Raw genomic sequence first — 7,821 nt, forward strand, 5'->3', positions numbered from 1 at the left:
ATCTTCTCCAAGGATTGGGATGCTCATGTGGAACATATTCGGACTGTGTTCCGGATCTTGAGAGAGAATTCTCTGTATGTCAAAGGATCAAAATGCCTTTTTGGAGTACAGAGGATTTCTTTTTTGGGATTTATTTTGTCTCCGTCAACTATTGAAATGGACACGGCCAAGGTACAGGCCATTTATGATTGGGTTCAGCCCACTTCTTTGAAGGCCCTCCAGAAGTTTTTGGGTTTTGCTAATTTTTATCGGAAATTTATAGCAAAATTTTCTAGTATTGCCAAACCATTGACTGACCTGACCAGGAAGGGTGCGGATGTGTTGAATTGGTCTCCGGAGGTGGTTGCTTCCTTTCAGGAGCTGAAGCGTAGATTTACCTCCGCCCCGGTTCTGCGGCAGCCTGATGTCTCACTCCCGTTTCAGGTAGAGGTGGATGCTTCTGAGATTGGTACAGGAGCGGTGTTGTCCCAAAAGGATCCGGTAACATCTAAAATGAATCCCTGTGCTTTATTTTCCCGAAAGTTCTCTTCATCTGAACGTAACTATGATGTGGGGAATCGGGAACTGTTGGCCATGAAATGGGCATTTGAGGAGTGTAGACATTGGTTGGAGGGAGCCAAACATCAAGTTGTGGTCCTCACTGACCACAAAAATTTGATTTACCTAGAGTCGGCTAAACGCTTGAACCCTAGACAGGCTAGGTGGGCCTTGTTTTTTTACATGTTTTGATTTTGTGGTCTCTTTCCTTCCTGGAACTAAGAATGTCAAGGCAGACGCCCTCTCTAGGAGTTTCTTTGCTGATCCTCCTATGGTGACCAAGCCTGCTACCATCTTAGGCGAAGGGGTAGTTCTTTCTGCCATCTCGCCCGATTTGAGACTTGCTCTGCAAGAGTTCCAGGAGGACAAACCTGAGCGTTGCCCCAGTGGAAAGTTGTATGTTCCTGACCAGTGGAAGAAGAGAGTGATGTCTGAAGTTCATTGCTCTGCATTGGCTGGTCATCAGGTATTTTTGGTACTAGAGATCTGGTGAGTCGCTCTTTTTGGTGGCCCACCTTGTCTCATGATGTCAGGAATTTTGTGCAGTCCTGTGGGACTTGCTCCCGGTCTAAATCTTGTTCTCGCTCTAGTGGGTTGTTGATGCCTTTGCCGGTCCCCAGGAGGCCATGGACCCATATTTCAATGGATTTCATCTCTGATATGCCGGTCTCTCAAAGAATGACTTATTTGGGTGATTTGTGATAGGTTCTCTAAGATGGTTCATCTTGTACCACTCCCTAAGTTGCCATCTTCCTCTGAGTTGGTGCCCCTGCTTTTGCAACAGGTGGTTCGATTGCACGGGATTCCTGAGAACATTGTATCTGACAGAGGAGTTCAATTTGTATCTAAATTTTGGAGGACGTTCTGTTCCAAGTTGGGAATTCAGTTGTCCTTCTCCTCTGCTTTTCACCCTCAGACCAATGGGCAGACAGAGAACAAACCAGACCTTGGAGTCGTATTTGAGATGTTTTATTTCTGCTGATCAGGATGATTGGGTTTCATTTTTGCCCTTGGCCGAATTTGCTTTAAATAATAGAGCTAGTTCTGCCACTTTGATGTCACTTTTTTTTGTAACTTTGGGTTTCATCCTCGATTTTCTTCAGGGCAGGTGGAGCCCTCTGCCTGCCCAGGTGTTGACACTGTGGTAGAGAGAATGCACCAGATCTGGGACCAAGTGGTGGATAAGTTCTCACTCCCAGGAAAAGGCCCAGCGGTTTTCCAATCGACATAGGACCATTGGTCCCCAGTTTAAGATTGGTGATATGGTGTGGTTATCAAAAAATATTGCTATGAAGGTGGCTTCTCCTAAGTTTAAGCCTAGATTTATTGGACCTTACAAGATTTTGGAGATTATTAATCCGGTCTCTTTTCGTTTGGCTCTTCCTGTCACATTTAAGATCCATAATGTGTTCCATAAGTCCTTGTTGAAGAGGTTTGTTGAGCCAGTTGTGCCTGAGGTGGCACCTCCGGACCCGGTATTGGTTGAAGGTAACTTGGAATATGAGGTAGAGAAAATTCTGGATTCCCGTCTGGCTAGACGGAGACTCCAGTATTTGGTTAAGTGGAAGGGTTATGGTCAGGAGGATAATTCCTGGGTCTCTGCCTCTGATATTTATGCCAAAAGATTGGTGCGTGCCTTTCATCGGGCTCACCCTGATCGCCCTGGTAGTGTTGTTGAGGGTTCGGTGACCCCTCCTCAAGGGGGGGGCACTGTTGTGAGTTCATTTTCCCCTCAGTCACTGAGGCCTGGTGAACTCCCTATTCTAGTGAAGGAAGGTAGTGAGCCTGATTATCAGGCACCTGGGACTAATGAAGACGATTGGCTGAGTGGAGTTACTGACTGGATTTAAGGCAGCCTACGCCCTTTCTGCCCTGCGGGTGATTTCTCTGTGGACTCTTGGACACCAGTCTGATTCCTGCTCTCCTAAAGCTAAGTTTTCTGTTTTGCCTTTTTGCATTTAAGATTTGTTTTTGTTTTTCTTGCTTTTTGGATTCTGCCACTCCCTGCTGGAGTGTGCAGTGTTCCGTTAGCTCTGTCTTCAGAAAGTACCTGAGTGCGGATTTAGTTTTTGAAGCTTAGTTGCTTCAGGGCCATTTTATATATCAGCTTGTTGGCTTTTGTCTCTGATAGGGTTTTGGCAGATTGCAGACAGCAGCCTTCCTATCTGTTCCTATCTAGGTAGTTTTTGGGCCCCGTCTTTGCTCAGTCTGTCTTTCTCTGTCTGTGTAAGTGTTTTCATCTTGCTTCACCGTCATTATATGTGGGGGGCTGCCTATTGCTTTGGGGTCTGCTCTGGGGCAGTTAGATTTCCCCTTTCCTTCTTTAGGCCTATGTATCTCTCCGGCTGTGATCGAGGGGTCATCGTAGGAACCCCCCACGGCTACTGCTAGTTATGTTGATAGGTTCAGGGGTCTGCAATCTGATAGTTGCCAACTTCTCTGGTTTTCTGGACTTAGCTAGCATTTCTGTTTTTGCCTCCTACGGTGACTCAATCATAACAGATGACCAGCCAATGCGGAGCAATGGACTTCAGACATCACTCTCTTTCTCCACTGGTACGGAACATACAATCTTCCCATAGGGCAACGCTCAGGTTTATCCTCCTGAAATTCCTCCAGGTTGCGTCTCAAATCGGGCGAAATGACAGAAAGAACTACCCCCTCATCTAGGATAGTAGTAGGCTCGGTGACATTAAGAGAATCAGCAAAGACACTCCTAGAAAGGGCGTCATTCTTAGTGCCCAGAAGAAAAGAGACCACAAAATTAAATCGCGTGAAAAACAAGGCCCATCTAGCCTGTCTAGGATTCAAGCATTTGGCTGACTCCAGATAAATCAGATTCTTGTGATCGGTGAGGACCACAAATTGATGTCTAGCTGCCTCCAAACAATGTCTCCACTCCTCAAATGCCCATTTCATGGCCAACAATTCCCGATTTCCCACAGCATAGTTGCGTTCACATGGGGAAAACTTTTGAGAAAAGAAGGCACAGGGATTCATCTTAGAAGTCACAGGGTCTTTTTGGGACAACACAGCTCCTGCACCAATCTCAGAAGCATCCACCTCCACTTGAAATGGAAGTGAGACATCAGGTTGCCGTAAAACTGGAGCTGAAGTAAATCTCCGCTTAAGCTCCTGAAATGCTGAGACAGCCTCAGGAGACCAATTCAGCACATCAGCTCCCTTCTTGGTCAGATCAGTCAGTGGTTTGACAATACTAGAAAAATTACCTATAAATTTATGATAGAAATTAGAAAAACCCAAAAACTTCTGGAGAGCCTTCAAAGAAGTAGGCTGAACCCAATCATAAATGGCCTGTACCTTGGCCGGGTCCATTTCAATAGTCGATGGAGACAAGATAAAGCCCAAAAATGATATCCTCTGTACACCAAAGAGGCACTTCGATCCCTTAACAAACAGGGAATTCTCTCTCAAAATCCGGAACACAGTCCGGACATGTTCCACATGGGAATCCCAATCACTAGAAAAGATCAAAATATCATCCAGATAGATGATCAAAAACTTATCCACAAAGTCTCGGAAAATATTCATAATGGACTGGAAGACAGAAGGGGCATTAGTGAGCCGAAAAGGCATCACCAGGTACTCAAAATGTCCCTCCGGAGTATTAAACGCTGTCTTCCATTCATCCCCGTGCTTGATGCGAATAAGATTATACGCCCCCCTGAGGTCAAGCTTAGTAAACCAGCAGGCACTCTTAACTCTGGAGGATAAATCAGACATCAGAGGTAATGGGTACTGATATTTAACAGTCATCTTGTTAAGGGAACGATAATTCATACACGGTCTTAATGAACCATCTTTCTTGGCCACAAAAAAAAAACAGCGCCTAACGGTGACGAGGATGGTCTAATATGACCCTTCTCCAACGACTCCTTAATATAGGATCGCATAGCATCATGTTTGGGTACAGCTAAGTTGAAAAGCCGACCTTTGGGAAATTTACACCCAGGCATCAACTCAATTGCAGAGTCATAACTCCTTTGAGGAGGCAAAGATGCAGACTTACTCTCACTAAAAACATCAGAGAAATCAGCCAGATAATCAGGAATATCATGAGACTGAGGAGAGGTGGAGAAAACGGCAGCATCCCTAAGAACACACTGACGACCCCAACTCACCACAGACACAGATTTCCAATCCAAAACTGGGTTATGAGTTTGCAACCAGGGGAACCCCAGAACAATAGTATCATGCAAATTATGCAGCACCAAAAATTTACAATTTTCTTGGTGGTCTGGGGCAACTCGCATTATCACCTGGGTCCAAAACTGAGGTTTATTCTCCGCCAAAGGAGTGGCATCAATACCCCTCAAAGGAATAGGCATCTGCAGAGGCATCATGGACAAACCACAACGTTTAGCAAAGTCCAAATCCATCTGATTCAGACCTGCTCCTGAATCCACAAATGCCTTAGTGGAAAATGTGGACAAGGAGCAGATCAGAGTAATTGCCAAAAGGAACTTAGGTTGTATACTGCCCACAGCAAATGTGTGTGCAAAACATCTCTCTCATTTAGGGCAGACAGAAATAGTATGAGAGGCATCTCCACAGAAAAAAACACAGCTTATTACGCCTTCTAAACTCCCGACGTTGCGCCCTAGACAAAACCTCATCACACTGCATAGGTTCAGACATTTGTTCAAAAGGTGGCAGCGCCTCCCGTGTAGTTTTACGTTCATGTAAATGCCGATCAACTTGAATGGCTAATGACAGAGCCATCCAGACCAGAGGGAACAGGAAATCCCACCATGACATCTTTTACGGTCTCTGACAAACCTTTCCAAAAGAGAGTTGCCAATGCACTATCATTCCATGTAGTAAGGACCGCCCACTTTCGGAATTTTTGACAGTACAGCTCAGCAGGATCCTGACCCTGGTTTAATGCCAATAGGGTTCTCTCAGCTTGATCAACGGCATTAGGTTCATCATACAACAACCCCAAAGCCTGAAAAAATGCATCCACATTAGTCAGAATAGGATTTTCAGGTGTCAGAGAAAAAGCCCAATCTTGGGGATCGCTGCTCAGCAAGGAGATGACAATTTTAACCTGCTGCACAGAGCTCCACGATAAGTTAGGCTTCAAAGCAAGAAATAATTTACAATTATTCTTAAAATTCAGAAATTTAGACCGATCCCCAGAAAACACATCAGGAGTAGGAATCTTGGGTTCAGCATCATGTGACTGAATAAGTTAGGTGGAAATTCCCAGTACTTCAGCAGCAAGCTGCTCCACACGATGAGACAGTTGCTTAATCTCCATTAGGAAAAAATCCTCCTACGGCCCAAGAGGAAAAAATACAAAAAAAAATTCTGACACTTTTTTTCTTTAACAATTCTTTCCTGCTTTTGAGTACCCTAGAATCTGCAGTATGGCTGGTGATTCTGTTATGAATGGGTCACCGAGGAGGGAAAAAAAAAACAACAAGCTAAGTCTCAGAAAACCAAAGAAGTTGGTAACTATGCAGACTGCAGATCCCTGATCTTAACCACACAACTAACAGCAGTCGTGGAGAGTTCCTATGATGGTCCTAGACGCCTCGTCACAACCGGAGAGCTACATAAGCCTAAAGCAGGAAAAGAGGAAAACTAACTGCCCCAGAGCAGACCCCAAAGGAAAGACAGCTCCCCCCACATGTATTGACAGTGAGACAAGATGAAAATACAAACAAAGGCAGGAAAATAGGCCGAGCAAATGATGGGGCCCGGCAAACTAAAAAGGACAGGAAAGGAAAGACACTGTCTGCAATCTGCCAAAAAAAACCTACAAAAATATTGTCCAACACTTCTGATAGTAAAATTAACCCTGAAGTCACTAGACTTCAAATCCTATATCAGCACTCTGATATATTCTGAGACAGAGCAAAAAGAGGCAAATCTAATAAGGGACAAAAAGCAGATTGGCAAATACCGATAAATAGGAGTGGAAATTCAGCATAGCCCCAGCAGGGGCAGGCTGATTACACAAGAAACTGAATTGACCAACAAGCGCAAGTGTGAACATAAGCAAAAAACAAACTTAACTTGAGAAGACTGGAAGAGAGCTGAAGTCCAGGACCTGAGAAGCAGACTAAATCACCAGCACTAGGATAGGGCGTCGGCTGTCTCATATCCAGTCTGATACACCAGAGATCCAATCGTCCTCTTCCTCATCAGGTGGCAGATCACTACCACTTAAACCAACCTCACTACCTCCTGTCACCACCAGAGGGAGAACGGAAGGGGAACTCTCAACTGGTGGGGCAGAAAATGAGTTCATAACAGCCTCCATTGTTACCCAGGTTTCCCCTTTATTCTGTAAATACATGTAATACTGAAATTCGCCTGCGGGAGGCGGTGTATCCTGCTGCACGTTTTATTATTTATATTCGCCTTAATGGAGGCAGGGTTTCCAGTCATACGTGTATTACCTAAATTCGCCTGCTGGAGGCGGCGTATCCAGCTGCACGTTTTATTATTTAAATTCGCCCCACTGGAGGCGGTGCATCCAGGGTCATGCGTGTCATCTAAATCCACCCTGCTGGAGGCGCTGTGTCCAGTCGCGCATAACCATGACATTATCACCAACCCTATATTTTTTCTGGTGAGCTTTGGCCATGTGGGGACCTGTGAGCAATTGCTGCTGGGCCTCACTGAGGTGAGTGAGGACCTGCAAGGTGTAGAAGCAGCTCCAGCAGCAGTAATCAGGGTCTGGGGCCTTCCCTCTGTCTCAACCAGAAAATCAAAATTGCGGCTCCGGCAAAGAAGCCCCCTAGAGTCGCTGCTGGGGAGCAGGACTTGTTCATACAGGTGGACATACCCAGACAGGTGGGTGGAGTTGGTCCCCATGGTGCTGTCTGGGATTCTCCAAGGTGAAGGGGTACGTCCCTGTAGTGCACAGACTGGTGTTATAGTCCGCGGGGTTTACGCCAAATCTTCCATACCACCGAAGAAGCCGCCCCTCCTGGTCATTTGGAGGAAGTCGACCAGGGAGTGTATTTTTCCTCCACATCTCCGGCCCCTTCCTCTCCATAGTGAGCAGCAGGTGTGCTGCGGGGGAGTGGGGGAAAATCTCAACCCTCGCCATTAGCCAACCCTGGGAGGCGCAGACCTCATGGTGAAAAGGGTTGGAGGGTGGTGTTCCCTTGGTGAATAGCAGGGATGTGAGTGTGGTGACACAGGAGGATGCCTCTGTTGATTCAAGAATGAGTAGACCGAATTATGACAAACGAATGTGTGGCAATTAGCGTTCAGGTCCGGACCTGTGTGTGAACGAGCATGTAT

The sequence above is a fragment of the Dendrobates tinctorius genome, unplaced genomic scaffold, assembly GCF_039654945.1.
Source record: "Dendrobates tinctorius isolate UK_male_01 unplaced genomic scaffold, ASM3965494v1 ptg000093l, whole genome shotgun sequence".
NCBI classification, from domain to species: Eukaryota; Metazoa; Chordata; class Amphibia; order Anura; family Dendrobatidae; genus Dendrobates; species Dendrobates tinctorius.